The sequence below is a fragment of the Giraffa tippelskirchi genome, chromosome 10, assembly GCF_054371585.1.
Source record: "Giraffa tippelskirchi isolate mGirTip1 chromosome 10, T2T-mGirTip1v1.2.pri, whole genome shotgun sequence".
Taxonomy (NCBI): domain Eukaryota; kingdom Metazoa; phylum Chordata; class Mammalia; order Artiodactyla; family Giraffidae; genus Giraffa; species Giraffa tippelskirchi.
The window spans coordinates 105,732,997-105,759,623 of NC_137284.1; the positions used below are offsets into that span (position 1 = coordinate 105,732,997).

Below are 26,627 nucleotides of genomic sequence, written 5' to 3' on the forward strand. Positions count from 1 at the left end.
TGAATTTCCAACTTGTCTATATGGAGGGATTACCCTTTAGATGAGTGGACCCAGAGTTTTGCTTCTGTTATTTAGTAAAGTAAAAAATGGAAATGAACACCAAAGTAGGGATTTTTAACTTTTAGTTTTTTTCACATGATGACATTTTAAAAATATGCTAGATATTGGAAAAATATTTTATATAATTCAGTTATTTGATTATGGCAAAGTCTCTTAACCTTAAATAACAAAGAGAAATGGAAATCTCTTAAGACTTCTCTGGGATTGGGGGCAAAAGGAGAAGGGGACGACAGAGGATGAGATGGTTGGATGGCATCACCAACTCGATGGACATGGGTTTGGGTAAACTCCGGGAGTTAGTGATGGACAGAGAGGCCTGGCGTGCTGCAACTCATGGGGTCGCAAAGAGTCGGACACGACTGAGCGACTGAACTGAACTGAACTGACTTCTTGAGAAGAGTCTCAGGATTCTGTCTAGTACTGCTCTGTTCAATCTAATGCTGGAGATACAATAAGATAAACAGAAAAGTGTGGGAGAGATGGGAGGGAGGAGAAATGCCTTCTTGCATTTCATAACAGATTAGTGAAACACCAGCTACCAAGGCAGATTCCTTTGTGGGTGGGGCTGAAGGAAAGTAGAAGGTGCCCGGCTCTGCATAGGCAGGAAAGACAGAGTGTGAATGAATCGGAGCATGGAGACAGTGACAGAGAAGGTCTGCCCATCAAGGCTGCTCCCCTGGAGGCCCTGGATTTGTGTTGACCTCTGTCCCCAGTCCCCAGAGAGAGGACCACAGTTGGGTGAGGAATATAGATCCGTGATTGAGATGGAAGAGGATGTGAATAAATGGGCAAGGGCATTGGTGAGTGGTTAAAGTGATGACTAGATATAAGCTTAGAAAATTGTCAATGAATGAAAATCCTAATGCATGAAGACTAAAGCTGAAATCGGAGTAGGATATGAGCCTGTATGGGGCTTCCCAGGTGGCGCTAGTGGTAAAAGAAACTGCCTGCCAATGCAGGAGACTTTTAAGTGATGTAGGTTTGATCCCTGGATTGGGAAGATCCCCTGGAGAAGAGCATGGCAACCACTCCAGTATTCTTGCCTGGAAAATCCCATGAACAGAGAAGCCTGGCAGACTATAGTCCATAGGGTGTCAGAGAGTCGAACACAACTGAAGTGACTTAGCACATGAGCATATACCTGAGACATTTTCTGTTGGATCCCTCTTAGCACTGGCTTTCTGGAGACCAGGGTTCAACACCTTTCACTATTGTTACCTGGTGATGTAAATGTGGGCCATTCCTTTTGAATGGGATAAAGTTTCTTCTCCAATCTAGGGAGCTTTATTCCCCCAGGGAGCATTTCAAAATGTGTGGGTATGCTTGTTTTTTGGTACTCAGCATGCCCATTGGGGTTCTACTGGCCACAACCCTCTAAAACATGGGACAGTCTGCACCATGAAAAACTATCCTACCCAGTAGTGACTGCTTTGACAAAAAGTTATGCCAGATCTGAGTTCCCTGTAAGCACTATCAGTTCAGTTCAGTTCAGTCGCTCAGTCGTGTCTGACTCTTTGCGACCCCACGGGCTGCAGCACGCCAGGCTTCCCTGTCCATCATCAACTCTCAGAGTTTACTTAAACACATGTCCATTGAGTCGGTGATGCCATCCAACCATCTCATCCTCTGTCATCTCCTTCTCCTCCCACCTCCAATCTTTCCCAGCATCAGGGTCTTTTCAAATATTTTAACTTTATCTGTTTTTCTATATATGCAATTTGACAAGCTTTGGCTTATATTGAAACATTATTTATAATTTAATTATTTGAAGGATTTTATGCATTTCTCTGAAAGTTTTATTCACTTCTCAGGTACTCAGTCAGAAATATAATTTTCCATAAGAAAATAGTTTTTTCAAAAAGTTTAATTTGCTTTATATGTGCATACATTTATTGCACAGATTTTTTTTCTAGGAATGTAATTGCTCCCACAGTAAGTAAATTAATATTTTTGAGATACCATGTAATATAGCCTTGGAGAGTTGAGTGTGAAAAGAAGAAGCCTAATAGAAATTGAATTTAGCATTAACTGATTAATGTTTGTGGATGAATGTTTCTAAAATTAGAATATTGATGTTCAATGTATTGTTAATTGCATAAGGAGCATATGTCTCAAGAAGAGTAATTTAATATTTTAAGCCCATTTTCTTCAATGTGTTCTCTAAACCATCACAAGTTAAACTAATACCATAGCAACCTGATAGAACTTTATATCTGATAGGAACTTAAAAGAAAATCCTGTTTGAAAGAAAAGTGTGGCCCTTTTCATCCACATGCACTTTACTTTCTGGTTAGACATTCCGATAACTGAGATATCTGTTGTTTTCTAAAAAGTGTCCCTTCCTTGATGTTTTTTCTGTGTCCTATCTGACTTTGGGGTCATTAACTCCTACTTGAAAAGCTAAAGCTATTTATCTGAATGAATGGGATTACAGGATCATATATAAAGTCTGAGGCATTTCAAAGGAAGTTTTTAGATTTCTTTTTTTAAAAATGTTTATTTATTAATTTACTTATTTTTGGCTGCAGTGAGTCTTGTTGCTTTGCACGGGCTTTCTCTAGTTGTGGAGGCTGGTCCTACTCTGTAGCTGCAGTGTGCAGGCTTCTCACTGTGGTGGCTTCTGTTGTTGTGGAGCATCAGCTCTGGCTGCACCTGGCTTCAGTAGTTGCTGCTTGTGGGTTCCAGAACACAGGCTCAATAGCTGTGGTGGATGAAGTTAGTTGCTCTGTGGCATGTGGAATCTTCCAGACTAGGGATCGAGTCTACGTCCTTTGCATTGGCAGGCCGATTCTTATCCACTGAGCCACTAGGCAAGTCCGTGCAAGGAAGTTTTGTGGTGACTATGAAAGCAGGCTTCCCAGGTAGCACAGTAGTAAAAAATCCTCCTGCCAATGTAGGAGATGCAGGAGGCGAAGGTTTGATCCCTGGATCAGGAAGATTCTCTGGAGTAGGAAATGGCAACCCGCCCCAGTATTCTTGCCTGGAAAATTCCACGGAGAGAAGAGCCTGGTCTGTCTACAGTCTGTGGGGAGCTACAGTCTGTGGGGTTGCAAAGAGTCAGACACAACTGAGCACACACACACATGAAAACAGATGTCCCAATGGCAGTAAAATAGAGACAATGAAAACTGTCGTTTCAGCAGCTAATTAATAGATTTTGGTCTATGAGCTGAGTGGTCTCTTCTGAAATATAAAGGTGGGCTCTTGGGTTTTTAATAAGTTTACATTTTGATAAAATTTGTTTTTTTTTAAATGGTAAATTTCCTATCTAAATGCAGTTATTAACTTATTATTTATATCTTTCATTCAGTAAACATGTATTCTCTACCTGAATATATAGTCTCACTTTTCACTTTGCCAGTCAGATTTATGGCTGAGGTTTTTAAAAAGAATTGTAATGCGTGCACACACACACGCACACACACACACACACACACATTCCTTCTTTGCCCTTGATACACTCCATCACCCTCCAGCTACCATGTTCCCTCGAGCACTGTGTGTTTTTCCCTGTTGTCTTCTTGCGCCATGTCCTAACTCACCTGCCCCTCACTTTTCAACACTTGGTACCCATCACTTTCCAGAAACTGTTCTCCTGCTACATGAAGAGCTCTCTCCTCCTCCTTTGTCTCATCTGCCCTCCCATTGACACTGGACACTGTTTCCATTGGCCGGTTCTCCCTTTTTTGCCTGCAGCCTATGGTATCTGTCTTGGTTCTCTCCTTGGCTGTTTTAGTCTTTCTGATGGGTTTCTCTCCTTCTGCCTGCTTATCAAATGCACATGATCCTCATGACTCAGTCTGTGGACCCTTTTCTTTTCAGGCACTCAGGCTGCATGCATTTACTGGGTAACTATCAAGTAGCCTGCAGTGAGTGAGGAGACAGGAATTCCCCAAGGAACAAGTCACTCATGAGTCCTGTCCTTGAGGATTTTACTGTCTACAGATGGAAAGTAGGGGAAGCTGGAGGAAGAGATAAATACCAGCACTTTCCAAGCCACTCAGTGGATTTTGATTGGGTAGGAGTGATACTGGGGACACAGAGGAGGATCACAAACACAGATGTCAGGTAAGGAGAACTTCCTGGAAGAAGTGGCATAACACTTAGACCTGTTTGGTAGTACTAGTTATCAGGTGAGGGGAAGAGGGTGTGAGAAAGTACTCTAAATAGAGGGGAATATGCAAACAGAGGCATAAAGATGTGTGCTTTGTTTAAGGAACCACATATAGCACAGCATGGTTAAGGCAGGGAGTAGCAGATATGATCATGGCTTGGGAGATAATTGTGGGCTGGTTCGTTAGGCACCCGCCATGTAGTGTTAAGGTGTTTGGGCCTTAACCCAAAGGCAGTGAAGAATTTCTGAACTATTTTAAGGAAAGAGAATGAGAGTCAATTTTAGAAAAATCATTCTCCTGCCAGAAAAGAAACGTGAGAAATCAATAATAGCAGTGAAAATGAAATTGGGGAAATTATAGAGAAATGATGGTCACCTGAATGAGGGTAGTAGCCGTGGCATTGGGGAGAAGCAGTTTGAATGAATTATTTTGGAGCTGAGATAAATTTTATTCTCTCCAAGGAAGAGAGAAATACTGGCTTGAGTGGATGGACAATGGTGTCATGATGAAATAGATATGCAATCTGTGTGGGGACAGTCCTTTTGAGATATCCAGACCCTATATGTACACGGGACATCTGTCCAGGTCTTCGTTTCTAATATGCAGTGAGATATGGGCAGCAGAGCCCAAACTTATGTAGATACCTCATTCTATATGTTCTCCATCCTAAACTTTCTCTTTTCCTCTCATTTATTCTCCCTCTTATCTATTCTTGTAGATTGTTACAATATTATCTTAATAACCTCCCTGCTAAAGCCTGCACTCTTTGAACCCACCTTCCAAGCTAGCTGCTAGAAAGATTTTTCTAACCACAGTTCAGAATGCTTTGGGAACCACCCCTGGCCCACAACCCTACCTCTGGCACCTGGCACATAGTGGACTTTAATGATTGCTTGTTAGTTGAGCAGTTTCTTTAGTTTTATTTCGATCGTCTCCTGCCAGTGATCAATTCATTTTTATCATCTGGGAATCATGGTCTTTGGTTCTCTTAACAATCATATAAAAGTATATTTTTGCAACATGAATTTATTGATGGGTAGTCTGGTTTTTCATGTATTGTTTGAATAAACATGGTAACCATGTATTAATGAAAGCAGCAGACGTAATTGAATTAACCCACACTTGGACGGGCACAGAACACAAGGAGAAATTGTAAATCTGAGCATCCCACTGTGCCCAGAGTAAACTCTGAAGGCATAGCATGGTTTCAGACTTTGAGTCTTATTTACTGTGGGCATAATTGCTTTTTTTTTTTCTGGAAATGCTTCATTCCCAGAGCCCCCCACCCCCACCCCACCCCCACCCAAGGCTCTCTTTGTGAGAGGTGGAGGGTGGCGTTTGGCTCACTCCCCTGATTCTGCTGTCACTCAGAGATGGATAACTGAGCATGTAGTGTGTTGTTTCATCTTGCTTTTGTTTTTACTCCCTGGAATGACAATTCTCAGTACCTTGGAAGAAAGAAGCTTAGTGACTCCATTGGAAATAAAACCTTTGGTCTTAGAACATATATTCTTGCTGTATTTAATTATTCACTGGAAACTACTGAGACCAAATGGCTTGGTTTTCTTTTGGTTCAAGACTCATACTGGCTATTGTGGGAGCCAAGATTCAGCCACAGAGCAGGAGGTCATTAGGAAGAAACTAAGGATTCCAAACACACAATGGTCAGGTCTGAGGAGGAACTGGGATTGGAAAGAATGCCAGAGAAAAATGCTAAACTGAAGAAGTCATTTCAGGATGGAAGTAATTCTTTATGGTAATACTGTCTTCCCCTGATTGTTCAGAGAAAATGAGTACCTAGTACAGGTTGGGTAACTTATAAGATGTGCTCCATATATTTAGCTCAATCTTCAAGAAAACTTGTGAGATAGGTGTGTTATCACAATTTTATAGATTCAGGAACTGGGACTTAGAGAAGTACCAAGAGCTCCACGAGGTCAAATAGCCAGGAGACCAGCTGACTTTGAACTTATGCTTTGGCTTCCAAATCTTAGGCTCTTTGCAGTCTTCAGCCTCCTTTCTCAGGGCTTGGATTGTGATGAATACAACAGGTCTGTTCTTCCTGACATGATGGGTAAAGGGACAGAATCAGAGGAATGCTTAGAAGACATGGGAAGTTGATGGGACCATCAAATAAGTGTTTATATTCAGTTCTGATCTTCCTAAATCTAGCATGATCAGAAGGTTGTTCCTAAAAGGAAGAGAGGTGGCACCTTCTCCTTCCATTTTATTACAGACTTTAAATAAATATCACAGTGTCTTTATTAGATTGTAAATCCTTTGAAACCCGAGGCTGTCTTTTTCCTATATATTGTCATATTACCACATATTTGATTGCTATTCACATCATGCTGTTTAAAGGGGTAATCGAGCCTGGTGATGGGATCACTACAAAGCTTTCCAGATTGCAGATGTGGCCATTAGTTTCAGACTAGTGACAGGAGAAGTGACATGCAGAAGGATTTCAGAAGGTTCAAAACCTCTTGGCATTACAGCCAGACAAAAGCATGCTGTTCATTAATCCTAGATCCTAAAAAAGTCAGATAAGCTATTTAAATATGCCACAATAACAGCCAAAAGTGTGCAAATGAGATGTTTCTATTATCACTTATATCTTTCTCAGAGGGAGACATATTCACACTGAAAATAAAAAAACAGTTCATTTTCTCAGATGCTAAAAAGCATCAAACCAAAGAGAGGGGCTTCCCAGGTGGAACTAGTGGTAAACAACCCACCTGTCAATGCAGCAAACATAAGAGACACCGGTTCGATCCCAGGTTCGAGAAGACTCCCTGGGGGAGAGCATGGCAACTCACTCCAGTATTCTTGCCTGGAGGATCCCATGGACAGAGGAGCTGGTGGGCTACAGTCTGTAGGGTCGCAAAGAGTCAGACACAACTGAAGCAATTACACACAGGCAAAGGAAGAGAAATCTCTTTCAATATTCACATTCAACATCAACTCACTCATAGGTTGAGTGAGTTGTCAATTATTTCCATTTTGTGGATGGGGAAACTGATACACAGGTGGGATTACACACGACTAAGGAAGTGCTTGTGCTAGAGCTGAGTTTAACACCAAAGAGTTTGCTTCCATGCTTCATGTCCATACCCTGTGCCTTTTAGGGGTTCATAGATTCATATAGAGGTTGCAACTGCAGATCAAGTAAGTTCTAAGGATGTATGTTGCTCACCTGACCCAGTATTTTTAATGAAAAGAGAATTTGAATTGCCTGTGGCAGGGCCTGCACTCTCTCTCCGAAAGAATTGCGAGCTCCAGGACTCCCTATTACATTCTGTCTGGTTGCTTTATAAATTCTAGTTGTCTGCCTGCTACCTGAGGGACCTGACTCAGTGGCTGATATTGGCGACCTTTGTGAAGTTCTGGGTGCATTGTCAGCATACAGTGAGTGCTCAACGTCTCTTACTTGACTTTTCCTATTCCTGGTGCATAAAGTTATACTTGGTTACTGTCCTGTCTCCTGGGGGCTTCATATTTCTGCGCTGAATGTTGTCTTTCCAGCTTTGTTGTCAGCTCCTGAAGAGCAGGTGCTTCATCTTGTGTTCGGTATTTGTTCTCTTGCTGAGAATAAAGGACTTTAATTTCAACCTCCCAAAGAGTAGAGGAAAAAATTAGGCATGCTTCTCAAATTCTCTTGTTGTAAATATTAAAGAAAAAAGTCATCAGATAATATTATAAATACATGAGTCCAGTGTCTGGGGGCTTTCCGCACAGTCAGCCCTCTGTGCTGTGTGTCAGACCATGCAATGGAATTCTCGCTGCCCACAGCCTGCACATAAAGGGGCACAGAAACCAAGTATCCCTCATGCACTAAGGGGGTGCTGATGGAGGCAATGATGAGCCTTTAAAATAAATTAAGGAACTTTTAACATTTCAAGGGGAAAATTGGCAGTTTCCCAAGTGGCATAATTACAAGACAGTGTGTAATGTGTAATTAAACTTAACTATGAAGCAAATGATTGGAATAAAGCTTGGTGGCACATCATTTTTTTTTGTTCCCCTAGTGCTGACAAATCCCTCCCTCCCCTTGTCCCTGAAATGGCTTTACAGCAGCAATTGCTCCTAATTTTTTTTTTTAATGAAATTATATGTTGCCAGTTAAACACGGAGTTTTCATGTAAAGGAACCTTTTTTATTTGAGTAATATTTTCCTTCTAGGTGATCTGGGGCACAGAATCCATAGGATAACAAGGACCTCAAGGCAAAGCCTTGCTGGGACTTTAATCTTTGTCTAATTATTCATTTAAATACTTTATTCTTTACTTTTTATTTTGACTCTTTCTTTGACCAAGGTCTGCAGCCTGGAGGCTTGTTTTTGTATACAGTTTTTTCATGTTTTAAAAATAGTGGCATTAATTTCGTTGATTGTGAATAACCAAGCTGTTACTGCCAAACAATCAAGACCCCTTGAGAGTGTGAATATATGTGATTAGATTTACTAATTGCACTGGAAAGCAGAATTTCTGACTTCCAAAGCCAACGATTTGAATGGAATGCTTCAGGCCTCAGGATGAGATCATTGTTCAGCAGGAGCTTTGTTTTTGTCTCAGACAACCCATCCTTGTAAGGGGTGAAGGCAGGTTCCACATCCATGAGCAATTGCTAGATGTAGCAGTGAATGTGTCCTGAGTTCTCACCCCCTAAGTTCTTTTGGTACCTGCTTCCGTAACTGGAATCTGAAACAGGTCTAAACCTGGTAGTTACTTGTTTCCTTTTCCTCTGCTACCAACCCAAGCTGGGTATTAGGTTTAAAATTTTTCACTTAGCTATATCTAAAGAGTTTTTTTGTTGTTATTGTTTTTAAACTGTAAAACACAGTGGGATTTTAAAACATGTGTATGGATTGCTTGATAAAAAAAAATGTAACCAAAATAGAACAAACTCTATGCAGTTGACACAGTGCAAACTAGGCCCAGTGTGAACTGCAAGGTTAGAAACTGCAGGCAGCCTCATGTGTGGATGACACTGTTGCTCATTAGGGTACCAGCTAAACCCTTAGTCAACAGTGACTGTCCTGGGTCTATCCTTAGACCCAGTCATATCTTCTCATTCTTTCTCCACATCCATTCTTTCTCAGTCCACATTGTCCATTGTTTGTCTTATTATTCTAGTTAAACAAATACATTTTTATTGAGTACCTGCTCTGTGACAGGCTGTCTCCTTTCTGCTCTCATCAACCAAGTACCCCTTTTAATTATGCACTTTCTACCTTCATTGTGGAGGGCTTAGTAGCTGCTGTGCTGGGGGTACGGTGTGGCCTCTCCTTTTTCTGCTGTAGTTGCTGTGCCATGCTGTAAAGTTCCAAGAGCTGCTATTCACTTTTGCCTGTCCCTTTAAGAGGGGAAAAGTTTCTGGGAATCCCCTCTCTTCTCTGTATCTAAGTGGAAAGTGTAATAGGCCTCTTTAGCTTTTCAATTTATTTTTAAATAATGGACATTATTTTTAGATCAGTTTCAGGTTTACAGAAAGATTAAGCAGAAAGTACAGAGAGTTCCCATGTATCACCCCTTCAGTCCCTCTCCCACACACAGTTTCTCATGTTATTAACATCTTGCATTAATATGGTACTTTATTGGATTTAATGAAGCCAATATCCTACAGTCTTTCTATAATTGACTATTAGTTCCAGCATGTTTTTTTTGTCCTTTGAAAGATTCTAGATAAATAATCATGTCATTTGTGCACCAACAGTTTTATTTCTTCTTTCTCAATCTGTGTACTTTTCATATCCTTTTCTTATCTTATTGCATTAGCTAGGATTTCCAATAAGATGTTGAATAAGTCAGAAGGAATATCCAGCCTTAATCCTGATGTGAGGGGGAAAGAGTTAAGTTTTTTACCATTAAGGATGTTGTTAGCTGTAGAGTTTTTATAGATGTTCTTTATCAAGTTCCCCTTGGTTATTAGTTTGCTAGGACTGCCATAACAAAACACTTGGTGGCTCAGACAATAGAAACATATCCTTTAACAATTTTGGAGGCTGGAGGTCTGAGGTCAAGGTGCCAGTGGGTTGGTTCCTCTTGAGGCTTCTCTCCTTGGTTTGCAGACAGGTGCCTTCTTACTGTGTCCTCCTGTGGCCATTCTGCTGTGTACTCACATCCCTGGTGTCTCTTTCTCTTCTTCTTATAAGGACATCAGTTTATTGGATTTGAAACCCATGCTAATGGCCTCATTTTCTTGTTGCTTTAAAAGCTTTATATCCCAATATAATCACATTTTGGAAGACTGAGGGTTAGACCTTTAACATACACACTGGGGTAGAGGGAGATACTATTCAGTTCATAGCATTCTGTCTACTTTTTACATACCAGGTGCATTCCAATCTCTGGATCTGGTACAGGCATACCTCATTTTATTGCTCTTTGCAGATATTGGTGGCATTATTTTTTTAACTAATTGAATGTTTGAGGCAAACCTCTGTCAAACAAGTCTATCAATATTTTTCTAACAGCATCTGTTTCTTTTGTGTCTCTTTGGTAATTCTTCTAATACTTCGAACTTTACAAACTTTTTCATCTTTATCATATTTTACAATATATAATATGTGATCAGTCATCTTAGATGTTACTATTGTAATAGTTTAGGGTTGCATGAACCATATCTGTATAACATGACAAACTTCAGCAATAAATGTTGTATGTTTCCTGACCGCTCTGCCAACAGACTATTGTCCATCTCTCTCCCTTTCCTTGGATGTCCCTACCTGAGACACAACAGATTGAAGTTAGGCCAATTAATAACCCTACAATGGCCTGTAAATATTCAGGAGAAAGGAAATGTTACATGTCTCTCAGTTTAAATCAAAAGCTAAAAATAATTAAGCTTAGTTAAGAAGGTATATTGAAAGCTGCTGTTGTTCAGTTGCATATCTGACTCTTTGTGACCCCATGAACTGCAACATGCCAGGCTTCCCTGTCCTTCACTATCTCCCATAGTTTGCTCAGATTCATGTTCATTGAATCCGTGATACTATCTAACCATCTCATCTTCTGCTGCCCTCTTCTCCTTTTGCCTTCAATCTTTCCCAGCATCAGGGTCTTTTCAAATGAGTAGGCTCTTCACATTCAGGTGGCCAAAGTATTGGAACTTCAGCTTCAGCATCAGTCCTTCCAATGAATATTCAGGGTTGATTTCCTATAGGATTGACTGGCTTGATCTCCTTGCAGTCCAAGGGACTCTCAAGAGTCTTCTCCAGCACCACTATTTGAAGGCAGATAGGCCAAAAGCTATGCCTCTTGAACCAGTTAGTCAAGTTGTGAATGCAGAGGAAAACTTTTTGAAGGAAATTAAAGGTGCAACTCCCATTAACACATGGACCATAACAAAGCTAGACAGGCTTATTGCTGATATGGGAAAAGTTTTAGTGGTCTGCATAGATCAAACCAGCCACAACATTCCCTTTAAGACAAAGACTAATTCAGGGCAAGGCTCTAACTTTCTTCAATTCTGTAGAGGCTGAGAGAAGTGAGGAAGCTACAGAAGAAAGGTTTGAAACTAGCAAAAGTTGATCATGAGGTTTAAGGAAAGAAATCATCTCCAGCAAAGTGCAAGGGGAAGCAGCAAGTGCTGATGTAGAAGCTGCAGCAAGTTATCCAGAAAATCTAGCTAAGATAGTGAATGAAGGTGACTATACCAAACAACAGATTTTTGATGAAGACAAAATAGGCTTCTATTGGAAGAAGATGCCATCTAGGACTTTCATAGCTAGAGAGGGGAAATCAAGTTTCAAAGAATTCTCTTGTTAGGTGCTAATGCAGCTGGTGACTTGACGAAAATGCTCATTTACCATTCTGAAATCCGAGGGCCCTGAAGAATTAGTAATACTAAGTCTACTCTGCCTGTACTCTATCAGTGGAACAACAAAGCCTATATTGCAGCTTGTTTGTTTACAGCATGATTTCCTGAATATTTTAAGCTTGTGTTGACACCTGCTGCCCAGAAAAGAAAATTTCATTTCAAAATATTACTGGTCATTGACAATTGACCTAAGAGCTGTGGTGGAGAGTAATGTTTTCATGCCTGTTAACACACCATTCATTCTGCAGCCCGTGGATTAAGGAGTAATTTCCATTTTCAAGTCTTATTATTTAAGAAATATGTTACATGAGGCTATTGTAACTATGTTACAATAGTTGCCATAGACAGTGACTCCTCTGTTGTTATCTAAATTGAAAATTTTCTGGAAAGGATTTGCCATTCTGGATGCCATAAGGAAAGTTTGTGATTCATGGGAAGAGGTCAAAATATCAACATTGACAGGAGTTTGGAAAAAGCTGATTCCGACTCTCATGGATGACTTTCAGGAGTTCAAGAGTTCAGTGGAGGAAGTAACAACAAATGTGGTGGAAATAGAAAAAGAACTAGAATTAGAAGTGGAGTCTGAAGATGTGGCTGAATTGCTGCAATCTCGTAATAAACCTTTAAGAGACAAAATCCTTATGGATGAGCAAAGAAAGTGGCCTCTTAAGGTGGAATCCTCTGCTGGTGAAGATGCTGTGAAGATAACTGAAATGACAACAAAGGGTTTAGAATATCATATAAACTTAGTTAATAAAGGAGTGGCATGGTTTGAGAGAACTGACTCCAATTTTGAAAGAAGTTCTACTGTGGGTCAATGCTATCAAACAGCATTGCATGCTACAGAGGAATCACCCATGAAAGGAGGAGTCAATCAATGGGGTCGACATCACTGTTGTTTTAAGAAATTGCCACAGCTACCCCAGGCTTCAGTAACACCACACTGTTCAATCAGCACTCATTAATATCTAGGCAAGAACCCCAACAGCAAAAAGATTATGACTCGCTAAAGGCTCAGTTGCTGGTCTGCATTTGTTATCAATCAAATATTTTTTTAATTAAGATATGCACATTGGTTTTTTAGACACAATGCTATTGCACACTTAATAGACTACAGTATAGTGTAAACATAACTTTCATATGCATTGGAAAACCACAAGTTTGTGTGACTAGCTTTATTTTGATATTTGCTTTATTGCAGTGGTTTGGAACCAAATCTTTAATATCTGTGAGGGTTGTCTGTACTTGCTGCTTCCTCTCCAGGGAATCGGCTCCCCTGTTAGCCATGTAGCTTTGCCCTCACTGCCTCTAGATTCAGGATGGCCTCTTCTCACCACCAGATATAAGATTGTAATTTCATCCTTTTTATCCCATCCACCTTACGTCCTTTGTTTTATTCCAAATGTGACGCTGTTTACGTACTCTACATTGACCTTTCCGTGTTTCCTGTTTGCCTGTTCAAGTGTATAAGCTCCTTGAGGGCAGGGACTATGTACTGTGTCTCTCTCATGCCCCAGTGCCAGCACAGTGGCAGACAAACAGAAGGCATCAGCACCTTTCTGTTAAGTGGGTGTCTGAATCGAGTGGGTGCTGGTGTTCTGCCTCCTGGCCAGACCACCAATCACCCCAAGGTAAGAAGCCACAGAGATGGGTTTTTATCTGGAACATGCTAACTGCAGCTGTCCCTCTGTCCTTTATCCATTCTGGAATAGAAACCAAATTAGGAGTTATACAAGTAGGCCCCAAGATGGCCTTGCCTCAGATATGCTGATGCTTATACTTGGGTGAATCACTGCTGACTTTCATTTTTAAATTGTATTCATGTGACTAGAGTCCAGCCAGTATCAGCAGCCTGACTACCAAATCAGAAAGCATTTTGCATTGGTATAATAGAATTAGATGGTAGTGTTCCTGAATGTCCCATTGTATTCAGTAAAAACAGCTTTCCCCTTAGGAACTGTGCAATACACCTGGTACACTCAGGAGTGTTTGACATTGTCAGGTAGCTTTATTTTTACATTGATCTCAATTTTATCAATTTTTCCTCTGTCTTGAGGAAAAAGATTAAGATTCCAAAATTTAGTATAGATCATAGACAATATTTTTCTTATATTTGATAAAGCAGTTGAAGCACTATTAGTAACAGATATAACAGCCTTAACAGCTTAATTTCTCTCTGATTTATCAAATGCTATTCTGTAAATAAGTACAAGGGTCCTTATACTTGGAGGCTTTTAGAAGATGTCATTCATACCTGTCCATAAACTTGTGATTATCAAGATCAGGAAAGTCAGTTTGGCTGCACTTTCATTTCTTGAATGGTGATGGATCTGTGCCACAGGGCTCTTGCACATGCTGTTCCCACTGTCTCAGCCCCTCTTTTCTCTGCTCATACTTCCTTGCCCACATAACTCTCATTTTTTAGTACTTCATCCTGAAGGCTCCTTTTTTATTGATTTTCTTTCCTTGTTACTTCCTATAGAGCATTGACTCAATTAGGAATTATATAATTACGTTTTATTATTTAATCGTCATTTCTCTCAAATAAGACATTTTTGAGCAGGGACCTTTTTCCCCTAGGAACCTATTGTCAGAAAATCTGAGGAACTGACAAAAAGTGATTGTGGGCAGGAAGAGAGAGGCCTTGAGTGATGTGAGACTCTGTTTGTACTAGAATGCCTTAGAAGTGGAAGGAGGAGGGATGAAGCTTCTCTGAGTCCAGAATTTTCTTAATTGAATTTAGTAATTTGTACTTGGGCTCCCCTGGTGGCTCAGTCAATAATTTGCCTGCAGTGCAGGAGACCTGGGTTCAATCCCTGGGTTGGGAATATCCCCTGGAAAAGGGAGTGGCAACCCACTCCAGGATTCTTGCCTGGAGGATTCGGTGGACAGAGGAGCCTGGTGGTCTAAGTCCATGGGATCGCAAAGAGTTGGACACAACTGAGCATACTTACATAGGAATTCTTCCCTCGAGAGCCTACAAAGGAACCCCCCTCACCCTCGTCACCATCTCGTCCCATGTAAGGTGCAGCTTTATAGGACTCAGGAGTGGCTGCTGCCATGGCTGGGGAGGCAGCCTGGAGCTGTGGGGTAACTGGGACAGGGTAGTGCTTACTGCTCATTTCCTTTTCCTGCTGGGAAAAATGTCAAGGACATATAGATTTTCCTTTTCCATCCTAGGTTCAGATGGGTCCTATGAATTATTTTTTAAGACAGTATTTTTTTAGAGCAGTTTAAGGTTCATAGAAAAATTGAGGGGATGGTACAGTGATGTCCCATGTATACCCTGCCCCCACGCATGCACAGCCTCCCCCACTAACAGCATCCATATCAGGTGGTACTTGTTCCAGTTGATGAACCTGTACTGATGCATCGTCATCACTCAAAGTCCATAGTTTTCATTACAGTTCACGCTTGTTATACATTCTGTGGGTCTGGACAAATGTATAGGGACATGTACTCATCACTATGGTATTATATAGAGTATTTTCACTGACTTAAACATTATCTGTGTTTTGCCTCTCTTTCCCCTCACTGCCCTCATCCTCCCCTGGCAAGAATTGATCTTTTTACTGTCTCCATAGTTTTATCTCTGCCAGAATGTCATGTAATTGAAATCATGAAAATCATGACTTTATCAGATTGGCTCCTCTCACTTAGTAATATGCATGTAAGTTTCTTTCATGGCTTTTCATGTCTTGATAGCTCATTTCTTTTTAGCAGTGAATAGTATTCTGTCATCGGGATATACTGCAGTTCATTTATCCCTTCACCTACTCTAAGACCTCTCAGTTGCTTCCAAGTTTTGGCAATTAAGAACAAAGCTGCAGTAAACATCTATGGATAGGTTTTTGTATGAAGAGAAGTTTTCAACTCCTTTAGGTAAATACCAAAGAATGTGGTCACTGGACAGAATAATATGAGTATGTTTAGTTTTATTTTAATGGAGAAGGCAATGGCACCCCACTCCAGTACTCTTGCCTGGAGAATCCTATGGACGGAGGAGCCTGGTGGGCTACAGTCCATGGGGTCGCTAAGAGTCAGACACGACTGAGCGACTTCACTTTCACTTTTCCCTTTCATGCACAGGAGAAGGAAATGGCAACCCACTCCAGTATTCTTGCCTGGAGAATCCCAGAGACGGCGGAGCCTGGTGGGCTGCCGTCTATGGGGTCGCACAGAGTCGGACACGACTGAAGGGACTTAGCAGCAGCAGCAGCAGAGCGACTTCACTTTCACTTTTCCCTTTCATGCACTGGAGAAGGAAATGGCAACCCACTCCAGTATTCTTGCCTGGAGAATCCTAGGGACGGCTAAGCCTGGTGAGCTGCCGTCTATGGGGTCGCACAGAGTCGGACACGACTGAAGTGACTTAGCAGCAGCAGCAGCAGTTTTATTTTAAAAATCACCAAACGGCCTTTCAAAGTGGCTGTACCATTTTGCATTTTCACTAGCAGTGTATAAGAGTTCCTATTGCTCCACATCCTCACTAGCATTTGATTTTGTCAGTATTCTGGATTTTGGTGGTGAAATGATTTTGATGGTAGTTCTCTCCCATTGCTTTGGGGAGTATAAAGAGATACGAGCTTCTTGGATGGTGGTTTATAAATTTATCAGTAAAATATATTTAAAATATATTTTAAGCAAACTATTGAGCTCTTTTGACTTAATCCCTTTTCTAGTAATGGACTTGAAGTGAAAAGTTAGTGAAAGTGTTAATCGCTCAGTCGTGTCAAACTCATTGCGACTCCATATCCGTAGCCTGCCAGGTTCCTCTGTCCATGGGATTTCCCAGGCAAGAATATTGAAGGTGATTGCCATTCTCTTCTCCAGGGGATCTTTCCCACACGGGGATCTAACCCACGCCTCCTGCATGACAGGAAGATTCTTTACCATCTGAGCCACTGGAAAAACCCTACAGGAAATAATTTTATAAGTAAGCAAAACAATTGTTGTGCAAGATGTTTATCATTAGCTTCAAATAACATGCAGTTGAGAGGACCTTTGGGTAGCAGGAGGTGTCTGCACACAAGGGTATGAGTGAAGGAACAGAACTTGGCACCCATGTAAATGCAAATACAGCCAGGCAGCTGCATTTCTTTGCCTTGGCAGCTTTAAGTGCATTAGGATTTGTGTCATTTTTTTTTTTAAAGAAAGGATTTTGAAATGAAGGAAAAAAATAGTCTTTGGGGGGCTGTAACAACTGGGAGGTCATTTATCCCCCTAATACTTACACACTTAACACTGTCATGTACTCTGATTGGAAACAAGAGCAGCCACCTTCTCTTTGGTTCCCATGTGTACCTCAGGTGTCACAAGAGGAGCTTGGTTCATTCCAAAGGGCAGTTTGGGGCTGGTCAAGGTTGCTTCCTGGGAAAGTCACAAGCATTCATTGCTTTGGCCTGCAATACTGTCTTCCCCTCTCCATCCATATCTTCAGAGATCTTTGTCAGTTGTAGAGTAATTAGGAGAAATTTCTTGCTATAAAGAAATACACTGAGTCTTTTTTTCCTCCATTTTTTTATGTTTTACCTGAAAGCATCATAAAACATTGGGTGTCCCTCACGGCTCAGTAGTAAAGAATCCGTCTGTCAGCGCAGGAGACACAGATTCGATCCCTGGGTTGGGAAGATCTCCTGGAGAAGGAAATGGCAACATACTCCAGTATTCTTGCCTGGGAAACCCTATGGAGCCTGGTGGGCTACAGTCCATGGGGTCGCAAAGAGTTAGACACAACTTAGCAACTAAACAACAGCAAATCATAAAATTAACTTAGGGATAGGCTCATCATCAGGCAAGCAAATTGGGGTTTGTATGGAAGGACCATTTCCAGGAACAGGGGACTTAGAATCAGACCTGGTGCCCAATGTGCACACAAGAGAAGGAACCTATGGGAGCATCACAACCTAGGAAACAAGAGTAGGCTTCTCTTTCATGACTTCAACTTGGGGTGCTGGACATGAAGGCCTTGGCGTGTTGCCTCTCCCCTCCCCCAGTCACCTAAACCCAAAAGGGGGGATTCTGGGCCCCTCCTTCGTGGTAACAGGAGGGTGAGGGGTGGAGCATGGTGGGTATGTGGAGAGCATATTCCTTTGCTCTGGAAGCTGGTTCCCAGACACATCACAGACATTTTTTTTCCTGCTGGTTTTCATTCTCAGCATTTACAGGAAGCATTTATAGCAAATACTTGCCAAGTGTTTTCCATAAACATGCAACTAAGGACATTTTTCACACATTCCAACGCTCTGTAAATGTTTGTTTTTACAATGCACAAAGAAGGTGGGTACACAGTTTCCCTGAGCAGACCTTTGAAATGTGGGCTTTGGTCCAGACAGAATTCCCTTCTGAGTTTGTCCTTCATGTGGCCATGTTGTCCGTGCACAAGCAGTAGACTCAGAGAGTTTCTAAATGAAGTTTCCTCCTCAGCTTGGATTCCTAGCTGCATGGCTGGATGGCAAGTAGCTTCTGGGTCCTGAGTACCCCCATGATAAAGAAAGGAGTGAGGTCCAAGGTTGCTAGGAGCATACAGAAGTTGTTGCTTCTTAAATAGGATGGGGAATGTGGGTGACAGGAGATAAGAAGATGATTAGAACTCAGGATGCATGTGAATGTACAGAAATAATAGGTTATGGAAACTCTCATGTTCAATTCTCACAAGCTAGTGGTCACCATAAAGGATGGTGATGGACCCTCAGTGGGCCCGGCTGGAGTTGTACCCTGTACTATTCATTCACTTGTTTCATAATTGTTCATTAATGAGCACTAGCGTATGTATGATTCTGCTGCAGTGTGGGAGATCCACAGGTGACTAACATGTGGTTTCTGACCTTAAAGGCTCAGCCCCATTAGGGGAAATAAGGCATATATGAAAAGTGAAAGTGAAAGTCGCTCAGTCATGTCCGGCTCTTAGCGACCCCATGGACTGTAGCCCGCCAGGCTCCTCTGCCCATGGAATTCTCCAGGCCAGAATACTGGAGTGGGTTGCCATTCCCTTCTCCAGGGGATCTTCCCAATCCAGGAATCGAACCCAAGTCTTATGCAGTGGAGGTGGATTCTTCACCCACTGAGCCACATTTGGAGCAGAAAGTGAGAAGTGCGGTGAGAAAGAAGGTAAATTTCTCACAGATAAAGGGATGTGAGGTTTTAGACAAAGGAATTGCATAAGATTTTATGGAGAAAGTGGCACTGGCTTTGGTCCAAAGGAGAAAGACAATTTAGACAGGCACAGGAGGAGAGGGGGCGGTGGGGAGGTGTCAGGGGAAGCAGTTCTGGACTGCTGGGAACCCACATCTGGACCTACTTCTATAGGAGGGCTGTCTCATAGCAGAGATCTCTCATTTGGCAGAAGTAGCCAAAATTTGGGATGCTTATATAGAATCAGATATAATGAGATGAATTCCATCTATAAAGCTAGATTTAATAGAAGATAGATTCTCTTTTCGCATGCCTTTAACTTGAAGTAAAACAATGTATGACCTAATTTAATTAGGTTTCAATAAATAATTTTCCTATTGTAGCTAACTTAATATGTATATAATTGGAAAATTTACACTTTTTTCTGTTTGAAAATGCTTCTGCAAAGGCCAATTTATTATTGTCCAGAAGATGATGATGGAAAATAGTTCTCTCTTCCTCACCTTTCCATCCCCTCATGTCCATACTTCCAAAACAGAGTGAATTTATAAATCTGTAACCTAAGTGAGAAAACAGGTGTGATCTATTTCATCACTAGCTCTCCTGAAATGTGTTTGTTTAGTAAAGCAAGTTATATCCAAATACATTTCAGACAAATATATGTGGAGTGTAACATAGCTTTAAGACTGCAATAACTGTTAAGACAGTGGTGACAATTTCTCAGTAAAAATCAGGCTTGAGAAATGTCAGGCCTAATTTTTCATCTAAAAGTGACTGTCAGACAATGCCAAACATCTTGGTGTCTTTGTATTCCATTGAAGGAGACAGGAGGCATTTGTATTCAGTAATGCAACGCTGAGTGAGTCAAAATTCTGCCTTGTGATCGTGTGATTTATTGCTAATATTGCCCAAGATACAGAGGGGCTTCTCTGCCTTCATCTGGCATCCATTTCCCAGTTGTAATTAATCTTTATTACATTCTGTAGCTCACCTCTGGTTTGGAATGTTAAAGAGATGCCTCAGAATAGAGTCTGGAATCAGTTACTTCTCCTTCAAGTTTCATCCTCTTGATGAAGCTAAGCCTGCCTGCCCACTGCATCTCATATACACCTTCATCCTAGAAAGTCCTATTTCTGTGTAAAAAATGCAAACAATATAGAAGAACACAAAAGAGGCACATAGCAAATGAGTATCTGCCCTACAAATGCCATCCCTTTGTGTCTTCCAAACAGATTACAAGTCCCTAAAGAGGGCATTTTATTCATATGTGTATTTTTAGCATCTAGCAAGTTACTTAGCAATAATGCTTAGGGCTTCCCTTGTAGCTCAGTAGGTAAAGAATCTGCCTGCAGTGCAGGAGACCTGGGTTTGATCCCTGGGTTGGGAAGATCCCCTGGAGAAGGAAATGGCAATCCACTACAGTATCCTTGCCTGGAAAATCTCATGGATAGAGGAGCCTGGTGGGCCGTAGTTCATGGGGTTGCAAAGAGTCGGGCATGACTGAGTGACTAACAATTACTTACTTACACTTAATCAATGCTTAAAGAAATGCTTGTTGGATCAATCAGTCAATCAAAGGATGTGAAGGAGAGTGGGGCTCGAATTCAGATGATACATTTGGGGAAGTACTTTTCTTTTCAAAATGTGATCTTCGGACCAGCATCATCAGCATCTTCTGGGAACTGGTTAGCAATGCAGGACCTCAGGCTTACCCCAGACTGCTGGATCAGAATCTGTATTTTAACAAGATCTTCAGGTGAGCAGTGAGTGCTTGAAAGTTTGAGCCGTCCTCTGTTTATCTGCAATATAATTAAAAATGTGAGCTTTCACAAATAAATGCAAGGAAAGCTATGTGATTTGCATTTACACCATATGCAGCGGAGCCCTTATTCTCAGTGTATACTGAGGGACTTTGTAAGGCCTTCATGTTTCACTCCCTTGGGTGTGGCTGTCCTTGGGTTTCCTGTAGGACTGTCATCCTGAGCCATTGTGGAACTATCTCCTCTAGTGCCCATATCTGGTCAGTCCTAAGCCCCGGTTTGGAGACAGACACATTGCATGTCACCCAAGAAACTGTTCAAACTGCAGTGTAGAAATCATACCTTGCTGGCATATCACATTTTAACTGTTACTCAATGTCAGAGGTATGGTTTCCTTATGTGTAACATGTTGTGCTTTGATGGCTTATGAAGACTAAAGGAGTTAAAACGCTTAACAGTTTGCACATGGTAATTAGTCCATATATATTCACTCTTTTTTTCTCCCCCACTGAGGCAAAATTCACATAACATAAAGTTAACAGAGTGAACTTTTAAGTGATATTTGGTATATTCACTATGTTATGGAAACATCACCTCTGTCTGATTTTAAGACATAAATTACCCTTACCTGAAAGGAAACCATATATCCATTAAGTAGTTGTTCCCCATTCTCCTTTCCCCCCAGCCCCTGGCCACTACCAACTGCATTCTCTTTCTATGAGTTTTATTTAACTCTTATTAATAATAGTTTTTACTAGTCACAGAAAAAAAAACCCAAAAAAACTGAGATTGTTGAATTTCTTCTTCTTTCTACTCTCATTGCTTTTCACATCCTTAAAAATAGGAGGTTTGCTAATGATGGAAACTGGAAGGAGAGACGTGGTATAACTTTAAAAACAGTGGTTCACAAAATGTGGTCCCAAATTAGCAGCATCCACATTGCCTGGGAACTTGTTAGAAAATGTAGATTCTTGGGTTTGCCCCAGAAGAGCTGAATCATAACTCTGAGGGTGGGGCCCAGCAATCTGATTTTTAATAAGCTTCCAGATGATTCTAATGCCTGCTTCAGTTAGAGAACCACTGCTTTAAATAAACCAGATGTTGCCTCTCCAAGCGTCTATGGGTCACTATATGTGCCTTCACACCTTTACCATCCTTGGGCCCAAGAACACATGTACTGGCCTAGGAGAAGGTCTTCCAACCTGGTTTCTTCGATGCAGGCATCAGCTAGGGAATTTCTCCTGCTATCCTCTGACCCCAGGACGAGTCAACAGAGTTGTTGCCTCGACTTCCCCCAGTGACAGTGGCATCATTGTGCAGGCACAGGTGCAAACATAAGTCATCTCTGCTGTTATTTAATCCTTTCCCCTCTTGGTGCTCCCTGACTTCATGTTTAAAGGGAGGACTTTTCAACAGCGTGTGGATGTGATTGCTTGCTATGTTTCACACATCCTATTTTTGTTGCACTATATCAAAGTGCAGGCAGCATTTCTTTTTGGTTGATTAATGTTCCATTTGAGGTCTATTATGAACCTCCAGGCTTTAATTACTACACCATTACCCAGTCAATTCCTTGTCATTTTATATTTATGGCCTTTATTATGCCTCTGTGTGTGCAATTGCCTAATTTTATTCTGGAAGAATTTCACCTCATTAGCTGGGTTTTATACCATTCTTCTCATTTGTCCAGATTGTTATTTATCTCAGTTCTCTGTGTGTGCTTTCCACTTTGGTTTTTCAACAGTCTGACCCTTTGTACATGCTTGTTCTCCTTTTTCTGAGATGGATTGTTCTTTTGCTCTTGGAAACTGCTCCTTAAGTTTTTGCAAACTCTTTTCCAGATGGTCTTTTCCTTGGTGATCTGTTACGCCCACTCTTATCTGGTTGCTCCATTTGAATTGCTTGGTATCATTGGCCCTTCGGAAGGCCTAGTTCAGTTCAGTTCAGTTCAGTTCAGTCGCTTAGTCGTGTCCGACTCTTTGCGACCCCATGAATTGCAGCACGCCAGGCCTCCCTGTCCATCACCAACTCCCGGAGTTTACCCAGACCCATGTCCATCGAGTCAGCGATGCCATCCAACCATCTCATCCTCTGTCGTCCCCTTCTCCTCCTGCCCCCAATCCTTCCCAGCATTAAGGTCTTTTCCAATGAGTCAACTCTTCGCATGAGGTGGCCAAAGTATTGGAGTTTCAGCTTCAACATCAGTCCTTCCAATGAACACCCAGCACTGATCTCCTTTAGGATGCATTGATTGGATCTCCTTGCAGTCCAAGGGACTCTCAAAAGTCTTCTCCAACACCACAGTTCAAAAGCATCAATTCTGCGGTGCTCAGCTTTCTTCACCGTCCAACTCTCACATCCATACATGACCACTGGAAAAACCATAGCCTTGACTAGACGTACTTTTGTTGGCAAAGTAATGTCTCTGCTTTTAAATATGCTACCTAGGTTGGCCATAACCTTCCTTCCAAGGAGTAAGCGTCTTTTAATTTCATGGCTGCAATCACCATCAGCAGTGATTTTGGAGCCCAAAAAAATAAAGTCTGACACTGTTTCCATTGTTTCCCCATCTATTTCCCATGAAGAGATGGGACCAGATGCCATGATCTTAGTTTTCTGAACGTTGAGCTTTAAGCCAACTTTTTCACTCTCCTCTTTCACTTTCGTCAAGAGGCTCTTTAGTTCTTCTTCACTTTCTGCCATAAGGGTGGTTTCATCCGCATATCTGAGGTTATTGATATTTCTCCTGGCAATCTTGATTCCAGCTTGTGTTTCTTCCAGCCCAGCATTTCTCATGATGTACTCTGCATATAAGTTAAATAAGCAGGGTGACAATATACAGCCTTGACGTACTCCTTTTCCTATTTGGAACCAGTCTGTTGTTCCATGTCTGGTTCTAACTGTTGCTTCCTGACCTGCATACAGGTTTCTTTGACTGTGTGGAAGGCCTATATGTCTGGCTTTTCAGCCCTGGGCATACTATGGACAGTGATCTCTCTCTACAGGGCCAACTAAGGTTCAGGGAAGAAGTTTTTTTCCCTTTCTTAAAGACTATGCTGCTAAAAATAATTTTTAAAGGAACCCTAAAATGCTTTGCTAACACTTCCTCCCTCAATCCCCCCAGTGCCTCTAAGGAATTTAGAGTTCAGTTCACTTGCTTTTATATTTTGTTACATTCCATCCCATACCTGCTAAGTCAAACTCTGGGGAAGCAACCCAGCTGTCTGTGTTTAATAAGCCCCCGAATAATTCTGATGCCCACTCAAGTTTGAGAACTACCGTTGTAAAAAAGATGCTGAAAGAACTTCAGGAAACCTATCTAAGTCTGAGATATTAATTCCACCCAAGTCCTTACTTTCCCAAAGAGTAAGATTAATAATTTTCATACCAGTTGTGACTGGCTTTTTATTGTTGATTTTTTTTTCAACATCTTTACCCTAGAGTTATAAGAACATTTCAGTAAGACAAGAGCTCACGTAATTACTCTAGTAATAGTAGATCAGTCGTCTCCCTCATTGAGTATTTGAGATGTCTCAGGCACTGAGATCTTTACCTCCATTTTCTGTTTTCATTTAATCTTTATAGGCCTTTGTGGGTGAGTATTTCTATTTCTGTTTTTGTGGGAGAAAACTGAGATTAAGAAAGTCATTATCAAGTCACCAAATCTGTTATAAGTAGATCCAGGAAAACCATATCTGTCTAGAGGCACATTTTCTAATCATTTGTTACCTTGTTAAGGACTTTCCTGGAGAAGGCAATGGCACCCCACTCCAGTACTCTTGCCTGGAAAATCCCATGGACAGAGGAGCCTGGTAGGCTGCAGTCCATGGGGTCACGAAGAGTCAGACACGTCTGAGCAACTTCACTTTCACTTTTCACTTTCATGCATTGGTGAAGGAAATGGCAACCCACTCCAGTGTTCTTGCCTGGAGAATCCCAGGGACGGCAGAGCCTGGTGGGCTGCCATCTATGGGGTCGCACAGAGTTGAACACAACTGAAGCAACTTAGCAGCCGCAGCAGCAGTAAGGAGTTTCCTGATCAAAGCTTTATTATGATTATCTCACCCTCTCCTTTTTCAGTAAGAGTTTGTATCATGTGTTTCAGTAGGAATCAGTAACCAGGAATGTGTGCTTTATTGTTAGACCCCCTAAGTTCCTGAGCTGGGTCTGCTTATTTCTGTGTTACATGAACCTTGGGCAAAGTATACCACATCTTTTTGCTTCAGTTTCTCCATCTGTAAAGTGGGACAGTGCGGTATTGCTGTCTCACAGTAGTACATGTACCTTAAATGAGATAATCAGTGAAATCATTTAGAACAAAGGCTGGGAAATAAAAGTTCTTGATAAATATTAGGTTCTGTTTCTCTTTGTCTCTCATCCTGTCTGTGCCTTTAACGCTATTTACTTTGGGGCTCACTATGCTCATCTGTGAAGAAGTGGCGGTGGATTGGGTAGACTGACCGCCTGGGATTCTGATTTGCTCTGGTTTATTTTCCTGCTTGGCATACTTTGTATAGTTGTAATATTACTTTTTTCTCTGCACACTTAAAATCATATTAGGGATTTGGCATGTCTGTTTGATTTTTAGGGACTTGCTCAAAATTCATGATCATGATTAAGGTCTTGTGCAGCCCGTTTGAGGTAGCTCTGTGCTCTTTCTAAAGCTTTTCGTCTGGCTTCCTGGTACCAATCACCATCATCTTTGGCACCAAGGGGAACGTAGGAGGTGGCTCGCTCTTGTCTCCCAAATGTCTGTGGATGTAAGACCCCCCAAGGTGGCCTGACACATCGATTCAGAAAATATCTGGGTGTCGATGATGAGATCTAAGGGCTAACACTTCATTCTGGGGTGTTCCATGATTCTGTTACTAATGTAGGAGTACCCTTGTGTTGGGGGTGGGGAGGGGACTTATTGAAACAATAAAGGTCTTTATTTTTTATTTATTGGTTTAACATGGGAGAAGATTGGCATTTTCTCTGGTGGGTGAGGAGACAAGTTTTTGCAGAGCTTGTGGGGTTGACAAGACTCCGAGGACAGGTTCCTATGGTCACTGTAACTGTTTAGTCTTGGGACTTTATTGCCAAAACTATCAGACTGTGACTTGCTTTTTGGGGTCCTTGCTCATTCTGTTCTTGTGTAACCTCATGTATAACTTATATAACCCCGTGGAAGATGCCTGCTTGAATACAAGCACCTGGGGCCTTCTATCTTGTATTTCTGGTGTAAGTAGGTTCATACACTGTCCTTGGTGGCCTGTGAGGAGACCTGGAGGCTTCCTGTGACACTCAGAGTCGAAGTGGCCTGAACAAGAAGTCTCCACAGATGAGAGAAGATGGAGGAAGTCCCTGAGGCTTGCTCCAGGGCTGGCTATAGGGAAAGCAGAATGAACCGGACTCACCCTAGATGAGGCTCACTCAGCAAAAGGTGGAGGAAAGTGTGCCAGGGACAATGTAAATGTCAGCAGTGTGACGCTGAGGTTAAAGGGTAAGGGTGGTCCCAGGAGCCAGAGAAGGGCAGTTGCTCGAGTGTGGCTGACCTTGTTCTCAGCTCTTAATAGTCACTCCCAAGCCAGAGAGATTTGTCTTCTGCACCAATGCAGAAGAAGAACTCAAAATGCATGAAAACAAAGCCTGTAGGGACACTCTGCACAAAGTCATTCAGCCGAGTAATTGTTACTGACCCTCAGGGAATAAATGAGCCAAGAGAGAACCTTATACCTTTGTCTAGGAGGGGTTGGGA

At 41.6% G+C, this 26,627-nt stretch overlaps 1 protein-coding gene across 7 annotated transcripts in view; it reads left to right on the forward strand.

Annotated features, from left to right (window-relative positions):
* ELMO1 (engulfment and cell motility 1) overlaps positions 1–26,627 on the forward strand; it is a 583,742-nt gene that overhangs the window by 287,763 nt on the left and 269,352 nt on the right. The window lies entirely within an intron of this gene.